This window comes from Chiloscyllium plagiosum, unplaced genomic scaffold, assembly GCF_037043375.1.
Source record: "Chiloscyllium plagiosum isolate Xiang-an unplaced genomic scaffold, Cpla_swu_hap1 HiC_scaffold_24, whole genome shotgun sequence".
Lineage (NCBI taxonomy): Eukaryota > Metazoa > Chordata > Chondrichthyes > Orectolobiformes > Hemiscylliidae > Chiloscyllium > Chiloscyllium plagiosum.
This window is the reverse complement of record NW_028270162.1, coordinates 51,279,510-51,290,943: the sequence shown is the minus strand read 5'-3', so window position 1 is coordinate 51,290,943 and position 11,434 is coordinate 51,279,510. Positions and strand designations below refer to the sequence as shown.

Below are 11,434 nucleotides of genomic sequence, written 5' to 3'. Positions count from 1 at the left end.
TTAGTTGCACTGTCTCCAATCTCAGTTTAATTCACAGTGTTAGCTGTGCTGCACTGAGGACCACATTCTCCCCCTGACTCAGCAGGCTGTAGATCCAGATTTCCTTGCCTGGACCTGAGCCAAGACTCCAGTACAAGATTAGAGAAATGGAGATGTCATTTTTCAATTGAGAGGTTAAACCCAAGTCTCATCTGTTCACTCGGGTAGGGGTAATAGATATTTGAAGAGGAACCATAGAATCTCTAAAATGTGGAAGCAGGCCATTCAGCCCATCAAGTCTATGCTGACCCTCCGAATAGCTTTCCACCCAGACCCAACCCCTGCCCTCTCCCTATAACCTGCATTTCCCATGGTTAATCTACTTAGCCTGCACATCCCTGGACACTATGGGCAATTTAGCATGGCTAACCTGGGCTGTGAGCGTAAATTGGAGCATCTAGTGTAAACCCACGCAGGCACAGGAGAATCAGAAAACTCCACACAGACAGTCGCCCGAGAGTGGAATCAAACCCGGGTCCCTGGCACTGTGAGGCAGCAGGGCTATCCACTGAGCCACCATACTGCTTGGAGAAAGGGAGTAGGGGAGTTCTCCCTGGTATCATGGGCAGTACTTATTCCTCAACTTGAGAATTACTATTGGCTTTAAAGTGCTTTAGTACATCCTGAAGTTATTAAAGAGCTAATATAATGGAAGCTTTTCCTTACATGTGCTTCCATATTCTTCATTTTGCCTTTCTTCACTCTAAATGCGGACTCCATTTATTTTGGCTATCAGTGTCCATGTGACTATCTGTAATCATGTTGGACTTTTCCTAAATATCCTTTCTCTTTGTAGTCTCTGATAGAAACATAGACTGATCTAGCCAGATGAAAGCCATTTGGCCCATCATATCAGAGTATGGTCTTGATCCTCTGCCCTTTCACCATAACTCAGCAATCCTTTCCATTCCAAGTATTCATTTTTTGTACAATGTATTCCAGATCCTAACACTTCATCTGTTAACAATTGGTTCCTTCATGCCTCCCCTGAATCTTACACCACCCACTTGAAACTTATGTCCTCTTGTTAATGACTGTTCTGAACAGTTTCAACTTATTTATTCTGTCAATGTCATTGAACATTTTTGGAAATCCTGGACATTGTCCCCTAGTTCTTACCTGAGTTTGAATCCATTTTTAACTTAAACCTGATTAGTTCCAAATGCAAACAAGAAGGGCTGAGTGTTGCCTTCAAACGTTTTCCAACACCAGACGTTGTATGGGTCCTTATCCAAATGGTGTTCAAGTTCTGCTCGACTGTGTAATCTTCCTGGAAGTGGCCGTTTAGTCAGCGAATTAACAGCTCGCCCCCATCCCAGTATTTCTGTCCAATTTGGGTTGGTGGGTCAGGCTGTGCAGGTAGAATGGGCCAATCAGAAAGTTCAAGATTGTGAATAGTCGCAGTTCCACTGGAACAGGTGGGTGTTGCCAGTGTGGAAATGTTTCTTCTGTTTTTTTCAGTAGCTGCCAAGCCATCATTTCACAATTGCGGGACACATCGATGGACCTCTGGCAGCCACAACTCCAGGTCAGGAGGAACAAACTGATGGATTTATTCAGGGCCTTGCCAGATTTGGTGGTAATGATGGTGGTAGTGGTGGGAAACATTGGTCATGATGGCATTATCAATTTGTCCCTGAGTCATCATTAACTTGTTAACTTAGCAGTTACAGGATGCATTCAAGTATACTGAGAGAAGTGAAAGGGGATTGAGGAGCCACTCCCTTAAGGTATGGTGCCAATGAATGTGAGAATTGCAAATATTATAGTTTAGTTCAAAATAAGTCCAACAAGTCCTGGCCATTCGGTGTATCCGTGGTAGCATTTAAGCTTTTAGAAATGATAATGCCAACTCTAATAGGCCCTTGGTCAAATATGGATTTAATAAGGAAAATCAAAATATATTTGTTCAGGGCAAATTGAGGATGGATAAAGGGAATGCTGTTGATGTGTTGTACATGGATTTCCAAAAGGCATCTGATACAGCGCCACACAAGAGACATGTGAGCTCAGTTATAATCCTCATAATGAAAGGGCAGTTGTGACAAGGATAGAGAATTGGCTGACTGACAAGAGAAAGAGTGGATCATGGATATGTGTTGGACTGGGGGGAGATTTGTTGTGGAGTTCTTCAGGTGTTGGGTCCCTTGGTCTCCCTGATCAATATTACTGACTTTTCGTTGGTGTCTGGGGTGCAAGTTTAAAACATGCAAGTCATATGAAACTTGGATGCACTGTGACCTCCGACTAGAAACTGTGTGGAACTTCAAAAGGATGTAGATAAACGGGTGGTAACTGAACCCTGATGTAGAGTGATGCAAAATGACTTACTTTAGTCGGAAGAATGTAGAAGGATAAAATAAACAGTACAATTTTAAAGGGGGTTGTTAGAGAGGGACCTGGATGAATATGTGCATAAGTCATTGAAGGTGGCGATTCAGGTTGAGAGAGCATCCTAATATCATAGACTTTATTAATATTGGCACAGAATACAAGAGCAAGTATGTTCAACTTCTATTAAAAACTGGTTCGTCCTCAACTGGAGTATTCTGTTTAGTTCAGGGCACCAGATTTTACAGGGAGAAAGTGAGGACCGCAGATGCTGGAGATCAGAGTCAAGAGTGTGGTGCTGGAAAAGCACAGCAGGTCAGGCAGCAGCTGAGGAGCGGGAGAATCGACTTTTCGAGCATAAATCCTTCATCGCATTCCTGATGAAGAGTTTATGCCCAAAATATCGATTCTCCTGCTCCTCAGATGCTGCCTGATCTGCTGTGCTCTTCCAGCACCACACGCTCAACCAGATTTTACAGAAGATGTGAAGGAGTGAGAGAGACTGCAAAAAACATTCACAAAAAATGGTTCTGGGGATAAGAAACTTTGGTTGCATGGATATATTAGAGAATTCGGACTGTTTCCCTTGGAGATGCAAAGGTTGAGAGAAGGTTTGATAGAGATGTGCAAATCATGAGGTGTCTGGACAAAAAAAAATGAGGGAGAAACTGTTGGCACTGGTGGGAGAATTGAAAAGGTGAGAGCACATATTGAATGCAATTGGCAAAGGAAGCAGTGGGGACCCACAGTACTTTTCCATGCAGTGAATGGTCAGGAGCTGGGATGCGCTGCCCCAGAGTGTGGTGGAGGCAGGGTCAATTCAGACATTCAAGCGAGAATTGGATTATTTACTAAAAAGGACAGAGAGAGAGAAGGCAAAGGAGTGTAACGGGTGGATTGCTGCATCAGAGGGCTGGCACTAATATGATAGGCTGGATGGGCTCCTTTTACAATTGCAACATTTAAAAGCCACCTGGATGGGTACATGAATAGGAAAAGTTTAGAGGGATTTGGGCGAAATAGGACTAGATTAATTCGGGCATGGATGAGTTTGACCGAAGGGTCTGTTCGTGCTGTACATCTCTGTGAGTCTATGACAGTCCTGTGATTCTGTGGCATCTCTCTGCTGTTGTGGGATCCCAGTTCCCTTCAATCATAAATCTGACTGCAAATCCATACGGAAACAGGCAGGAACACTGACTGACAGTTGCCCAAGATTGGTTCAAATCTTCTTCCCCTCCAACTTTTGTTGCTAACTGTGCAGTACCTTTCCAAACCTCCCCAGAGCCTTCGACAAGAAGGAGTGAAGGAACTGGAAAACATAGAAGGGAATTTCCCATCTCAGAAATGACAAACAGGATTCACTTGCGCTAGATGAAGGCAGTACCTCAGGGCTGTAGGGGAGAAAGTCTGAGTCAGCCTTCCTGAGGACAGTGTTCACAGAGAGCGAGAGAGAGAGGTGGAGGGGGTGCGGGGGGAGGGACAGAGAAGAGGAGGAGGGCTGTTTCTCAATCTGTGCTGCGCTAGCATCCTGCCCCTTCACCAATGCTGTTCTGTTGCTGCTTGCCAGAGCTCCCCGCTGCAATCCACTCACTGTTTCTTTCAGTTCTCCTCTGCTGCAGAGGCTTCGCTCTCATGTGATTACCACTCAGGAAATTCCTTGGCAAACACGCTTACAACCAGTCAGAGCGGAGGAAGACGGAGAGCCTTTTTTATTTGTATTATTTACAACAGCAAAGATAAAGGAATTCTGTATCTTGGATCGGTTTGAGGAAAAAAAACCCACAAAACCTCACTGGGAAGTATCAGTCTGCATCAGCTGCTTGAGCCCAGGTAAGCGTCACTGTGCCCGCATCCCTGCAGAAATCAGGTAACATTCTCAGCTGTTCTGGCTGACCCAGACCTCTGTTAAGGAAGAAATGCCTAAAACCTTGGTTGGCAAAAAAAAACCCACCTTGCTCGCTTCTGTCTGCATGCAGGCAAGAGCAGCATGAATTTCTGAAATAAACATTTGCAGTGTTGTGAGCATCTGACAACTATATGTCACCCTGACTGAACATGCAATCTCTAGCAGTCTGTCTTTAGGTTTTGCCTTATACTGGAAGTACAGTGCTAGTGATATTGAAAGGCATAACGCAGGGTGTAAGCTTAAATTGGACTTGACTGTCTATTTGATCTTTTTGGCACATATTAATTACTGCTCAGAGTTTGTGGTGAACAGGATCCTATGGGCGATTATTGCATGAAAAGGACCTGATCGGTTGTATTTTTGAATTGCTCCTCTCCTGAAATGATTGAGTTACAGAGCTGACCTGTACTTTCAGAGATCTGCATTAACCCTTTGGTTGCTGACAAACTTCTCTGACAAAGGGTAATTCATCAATGACAGGAGATAAGTGGATAACTCATATGAAGGCAGACATTAATGGGGCGGAAGTTATATAGAAAATAGTACATAGCCAACAATATTATAAAAAGCAGATAATCTGTGTTGTAGTCAATGTTGTTTGAGGAAGCGATGTAAACCAGAGGACCTCGTTGATTAGTGCAAGCTTGTAAGGAGATAGAGGGGATGACTCCAGGTGAATTGCTTTGTTGGGTGACAGGCGAACTGATGTCCTCGTGTTCTGCAACAATTCTGCAAGTCTACAGTCTGAAACTGCTATTGTAGGAAGACAAGCAGTGGAAAACCCCTCTTTAACCATAAGTCTGAACACAATTTGTACAGGAAAAGGCAGGAATGGCGACTGACAGCTGTCAAAGATTGAGTTAATCTTTTCTCTCCACTTTCGTTGCTGTTTCACAGTTTCATAACTGTTTCACACTGTGGTATCTTTCCAAACCACCTCACACCCCCTACCCTCTCTGTTACAAAGAGGGCTGAAGGGACTTTAAAGATAAGGCTCTAAGAGGGTCTCAATTAAACATTAAACAATAATTTATTACTGAAGATCGGCAGAACCGCTGGTGAAATTTCAGAATGATTAGGTAATGAGTTACATGAAAAATAAGTCCATACAATAAGGTACATTGAAGATGTGCAGTAGTAGGGAGCATATTACATGGAAAATAACTAGTGGATGAATTCTGAGATTAAAAGATGATCATTTGGGTTAGAACGCAGTTAAACATGGAAAGGATAATAAACATTTGGAAGTGAGTTAGAGATAGGGAATGCCAATGAATTACATGGAGGACAATGGGTGACATGACAAAGAAGCTGCCATCAGCTGTACATGTCACACAGTTAAATGATCAGTAGCAGCCCCTTGACAGTGAATTAAATAGCAGGGTAATAAAAACATGGCAGTGGCAAATAATAATAGACAGTAGCAGTGAGTTGAATCACGAGCAATAAATCAATTGAGGTGAATGAAATGGTCGAAACCTGGCAGTGAATTGTGTAGACAGTTAACAGCATATATTGAAACAGTGGCTACAGATTGCAGATATTACACCCTGTCCAAAGGAAAGAAGAAAGGGTTAAACCTGGTGGGTACAAGTGAATCAGTGCTGGGAATTTGACCAAGTACCATTTCCAAGGATATTTGAATGTATTGTACTGAGGTAAATGAGCACTTGGCAATAAATTTCAAAGAGGATAATGTTGTGCTATAAAGAGGATATCAACAGCTGGCTGTCACTTACAATGCAGGAGCTCAATACATTGACACTGGTGATGTTAAGTGTAGAATTCTGGGTCTGAGAACATGTTTTTCAACAGCGAGGGGTTATTATTCAACAACCTGCCAAACATCCTTAAATGTGTTTGGACCAAGAATCTCAGAGGGAGCAGTGAACAGGAATAAGTGAAGAGCTGAGCTGTTCATTACTTTGTTGGTTATCAGCCACATGAAGTGACTGTTGGTCAGGAGACAAAATCAATGAAATAAATTCCAGTGAAAAATCACACTTTTATTCCATATGGATTGTCTGGATTTGAATGTTTTTCTCATAATAAAATTGACAAACACTGTGACAGCTTCCTCACTTCCTCTGTTTTCACTTAAAATCAATGCAATGCACCCAGCAGAAACTGGGGATATGTGTCAAGCTGTCTCTGTAAAATTAGTCACCAGGAATCTGTTACAAATGACCGCTTGCAATGTTAGCTTTTATTTTAAATGGGTTAGAATAACGGAGGGTTTTTCTCAAAGGTTGAAGAATTATTAAGTTACAAAAAGATTAAACAGCTCCCTCTGATGGCGTAGTGAGTAAATACAAAAAGGGACATAATCACTGAACCATTCAAATAATGATGTGAAGAGCTAGCTCATTGAAAGCACAGAATGAAGGCAATTGTATCTTTACCAAATTCACCAAATTCATCAATGATCCTTAGACTGTACCTTCCAAACCTAGGACCACTGCCATCTAGAAGGACATGGGCAGCAGATACATGGGAACACCACCACCTTCAAGTTCCCCTCCAAGCCACTCACCATCCTGACTTGGAAATATATCGCCATTCCTTTACTGTCGCTGATTCAAAAACCTGAACTTCCCTCTCAGTTGGCATTGTGGGTCAACTCACAGCAATGGTTCAAGAAGCTAGCACACCACCACCTTCTCAAGGGCAACTAGGGACGGGTAATAAATGGTGGCCAGTTAGCAACACCCATGTCCCATAAATGAGTGGAAGAATAACTATTGAATCTGTACAAAAGGACATTCCTGTACAAGTTGACATTATGGACCATTGACGTGTGTCTCTTTGTAAGCTATCATCTCTTACCATCTTGTTTACATAGTTTTATTCAATAAAGTCTTCTTTATTACTCAAAAGTTCACTCACAAGTAAATCCCACATTGGTGGAAATGGCCACGGTAGCTTGGAATCAGAGGAAGATGGTAAGAACCTAATATGAAGTCCAGTGACTGGAAACCACCAGCCCCACTCAGTACTGCAAATCCAGAGGCAGGGAAATGGCCAAAGTAAAGTTCAGCAATGGTGGTGCCCAACTAGACATCAGCTTCAAGGCACATCTTGGCACTGAACCTTAGAACAGGAAAAAACACCCAAAAGGTGAAGAAAGGGCAGGGGAAGCCCCCAAGGCAGGACCCACGGTTAGCAACAGTAAGAAATCACTAGGCTGCAGTGATCAATAGATTTCCACATGCCAGACACCCCGGGAAGAGACTTATTCGAGAGAACACCCCTGTAGCATGAGGACAAAGAAATAATTCAGTTGTCTGGATAATGGGAAAAACTTTCCCTTTAATTGACCTTCTAGATTAGGTGGAGGGTGCTGTCAAGGCTGTGTATTAGCTAAGTTAGTGACAACGGTTCAGCCGGTATCATGTTGCAATAGCAGGTCTCAAAAAGAAGCCAGACAAGGGACAAGAGTGTATTGCATGTGATCAGCAACAGTGCGGACACCATTCTCAAGGAACAAGGTATTGTAGAAGAAAATGCGTTAAGGAATTATGCTGTTAAAGCATTCATCTTCCATTAGAGTTTGAGAAGAAATCCTATGTTAGACCTGGCAAAAAGTTAATACTGTAAGCAAGAGTCGATAAGAACATAAGAACAAGGAGCAGGCGCAGGTAATCCTGGCAATTCTGCTCTGCCATTCAATGCGATCATGACTGATCTCATCTTGGCCTCAACTCCACTTTTCTGCCCAATCCCCATAACCGTTTTGTAGCTGTGACTAGGTCAGTCGGATGGACCTCATAGAATATGAGTTCACTGATTGGGGCTGTGAATCTGGGAGCCTTGGCTGACAGATAGAAACAGGAGTGTCAGAGGTTCTCCTTACTCTGAGAACTGACTTTGAGGAAATTGGACCAATGTCCAGTACTATGTATGTGTAAATAAAGGGTGACTTGGTGATAAGCTACTGGCTATGAGGAGTTGTTCCACTTCTAACCTGTTACCAATTAAAAATCTATCTATCCCCTTCTCAAATTTATTCAGTATCCCATAACCCACTGCTCTCTGAGGTAATGACTTCCTTTGAGAGAAGCAATTCATCCTCATCTCTGTTTAAATCTGCCAGCCCCCAGCGTAAAACGTTGACCTCCCATTCAAGATTGCCTTGCAAGGAGAAATATCCACTGTGTGTACTCTGTCAATCCCATTAATATCTTATAAACCTGGATTAGACCTCCTTCCATTCTTGTAAACTCTAAGGAGTATCGGCTGAAGCTGCTCAATCTCTCCTCGTGAGCCGCATCTTTTATCTCTGGAATTAATCTATGAATGAATTCTTCTTGGATGAAATGATAGACTGCAAGATGACTTTTGGCAAACAGAGGTTAAAGAAATGGCAGACAATTAATTTTAAATTGGATTCTGGAGCAGAGCTTTCGATCCTTTAAGATGCTCTGGTTGAGACTAGGGATCCACTTTGAGACTTGGAAGGATACAAAAATCAGAGTAAGAAGCCAGATGCATGCTATATTTTGCTGCAGTGAAAAGGAGATCGCGAGACCTTATACATAATTCCTAATCATTTCAGTTCTTTATTGAGTGAAGCTGCTTGTGAAGTTTTAAATAGCCTTTGGTTGGCAAACACCAAAGACATTGGAGGAGGCTGGGGAAGAAGCCCACCTTCCACCATTTCTCCCAAAACAGAAACTGGAAATAGAAAGTAAAAGAAAGAGGTGGCCAGCACCCAAGGGTATTCCAAATGATTGTGTGGTTTTTCAGGTTTAGTTACAGAGAATGAACCCAGCCCACAGGATGCTCATTTATTTGAAACTAAAATTTCAGATGTTCCTGTACTGTCAGAGTCAGGGGACACAGTTCCTAGTCGCACAATGGTCTCTTTCAATCAGAACCAGTCCTCTCTTGAAGAAGGTAAAGAATAAATAAAATGATTTACTTATTCCACAGAACCTGCAGCAACATCAACAGTAGTCACCATTAGTTAGTGAAGTTTAGATAGTCAGATCACCTCTGGGAAAGTAGCCTTGTGTTGGTTCAGTCTATAGTGAAAGCAAGTGTTGCTTCAGAAATTGCTACAGCCGGTAAAGTCACCACAAAGTCTCAGCTGCTGGCAACAATGGAGTTAGCAAGAGCTCTGCGGTCATACCAGACTCAGAACTTGAAAACAATTGAAGCTTCAGTCAGGCTGGATGGAGCCACAGAGTCACAGGCAGAAGCCAATTGTATACAACAAATTATAGCAATGGTGCACAGAGAGCATCACTGTAAGTGTGGCGTGTTTACAGAAAAAAACTTCAAACCGCAGCAAAGGCCCATCGACGGAAAATGCAACAACTTCTAGTAACTAATAGGAAGCCACCCAGACAGACAGAGATGTTCAAGTACAAAGTGGATCTTGTAAGTATACAATGCGTTGAAATTGTTGATCATAAGAATATAAGTAATAGGAGCAGGAATAGGCCATCTGAGCCTGCTCCGTTATTCATGGATTCCACCTGCTCACCATAAACCTTAATTCCTTTAATGTTCAAATATCTATCTATTTTTGCTTTAAAAATATTCAATGAGGCAGCCTCAACTGCTTCACTGGGCTGAATGCAGATGCAGGGGAGCTGGGAGTCAGCCCAATGACCAGTCATTGGAGAAATGTCAAGGACATACACACATCCTACAAACTCTCTGAGAACCAGGTGTGTTGCTGGAAATCAGTCCCTGAAGCACAAAAGACACGTGGGGTTCCAGCAAGGGCAGTAGCAGTGTTAAATGTTCATGGCTGAATAATAATGGGAAAAAGAGATACAATAAAAGAACTTTGGGGAAGATGCAGAATGAAGAGAATTGTATCTTCTACTCTAAGTACAGCCACTGAACTGCAGTATAGGTCATGGTGACCTCAGTTCACATGGAGCTGGAGGCTGAGTCTGCAGGGCTCCAAGTCTGACTTTCTCTTTTACCATCCTGATATAGTCTGTTCAATTAAACCTATTGCAGTTCACTCACAAGAATGTAGATCTCACATTACTACATTTATAATTGATCCATATTCTTGCTAAGCTGAGTAAGTGCATGACCATGCAGCACTCTGCAAGATATTATGCCCACCTTGTATTCTGATAAATAATATGTCTGTATAGACACATGCAAAAAATATAATAGAACCATACACTCAAACAAAGCTTTGACAAAGGATCAGTTACACTAGAAATGTCAGCTCTTTTCTCTCCTTACAGATGCTGCCAGACCTGCTGAGATTTTCCAGCATTTTCTCTTTTGGTTTCAGATTCCAGCATCCGCAGTAATTTGCTTTTATTCAAACAAAAGGATGTGCACAATAACAACATTTAAAGGGAATATTGCTCCTGACCCTAGAGTGCCCCAAAAGATCTCACAGCCAATGAAATGTTCTTGAAGTGTAGTCATTGTTGTTTTCAAATTTCTCCAATAGCCTTGCCCTTTACTATCTCTATGAAACCCTCCAGCAATCCTCTGCAATCTCTGAAATCGGCCAATTCTTCCTGCCTCTTGTACATCCCTGATTTCATCATTATACCATTGGCCTTCGCCTGCCTAGGCCCTCAGCTCTGAAATGTCTTCTCTAAACCTCTCTGCATCTCTGACCCCCTTTTATATATGGAACCAATCTCTTCAAACACACACCTTCCCATCCGTATGTGGCTCAGTGACATCGAGTCATGGAGTTATACAGCTTGGAAACAGACCCTTTGGTCAACTCATCCATGCGGACCAGATATCCTAAATTAATCTAGTCACGTTTGCCAGAATTTTGTCCATCCCTCCAAACCCTTGCTATTCATATACCCACCCCGATGCCTTTTTAATGTTGTAGTTGTACCAGCTCATTCCATACATGCACCACATCTTTCCCTCTCACTTTAAACCTGTGGCCCTCTCTCTTTGGACTCCCCTATCCTCGGCAAAAGACCTTGGCAATTCATCCTATCCATGCCCCTCTATAGGTCACCCCTTTGCCTGCAACATTCCAGGGGAAATAGACCCAGCCTATTCAGCCTCTCTCTATAGCTCAAACCCTCCAACCTCAGCAACATCCTTGTAAACCCTTTCAAATTTAACAACATCCTTCCTATAGCAAGGAGACTAGAACTAAATGCAGTATTCCAAAGTGGCCTAACCAATTTGTTGTACAGTTGC

General features: G+C 42.6%; 1 protein-coding gene across 5 annotated transcripts in view; it reads left to right on the top strand.

Moving 5' to 3' along the window:
- The first annotated feature begins 3,906 nt into the window (after positions 1-3,906).
- aifm3 (AIF family member 3) overlaps positions 3,907-11,434 on the top strand; it is a 130,462-nt gene continuing 122,934 nt past the window's right edge. For all 5 annotated transcript variants that reach the window (XM_043716016.2, XM_088000322.1, XM_088000321.1 and 2 more), the window contains exon 1: positions 3,907-4,203. The gene's annotated coding sequence lies outside the window, so the exon portion shown is untranslated. The remainder of the gene's footprint in view (positions 4,204-11,434) is intronic.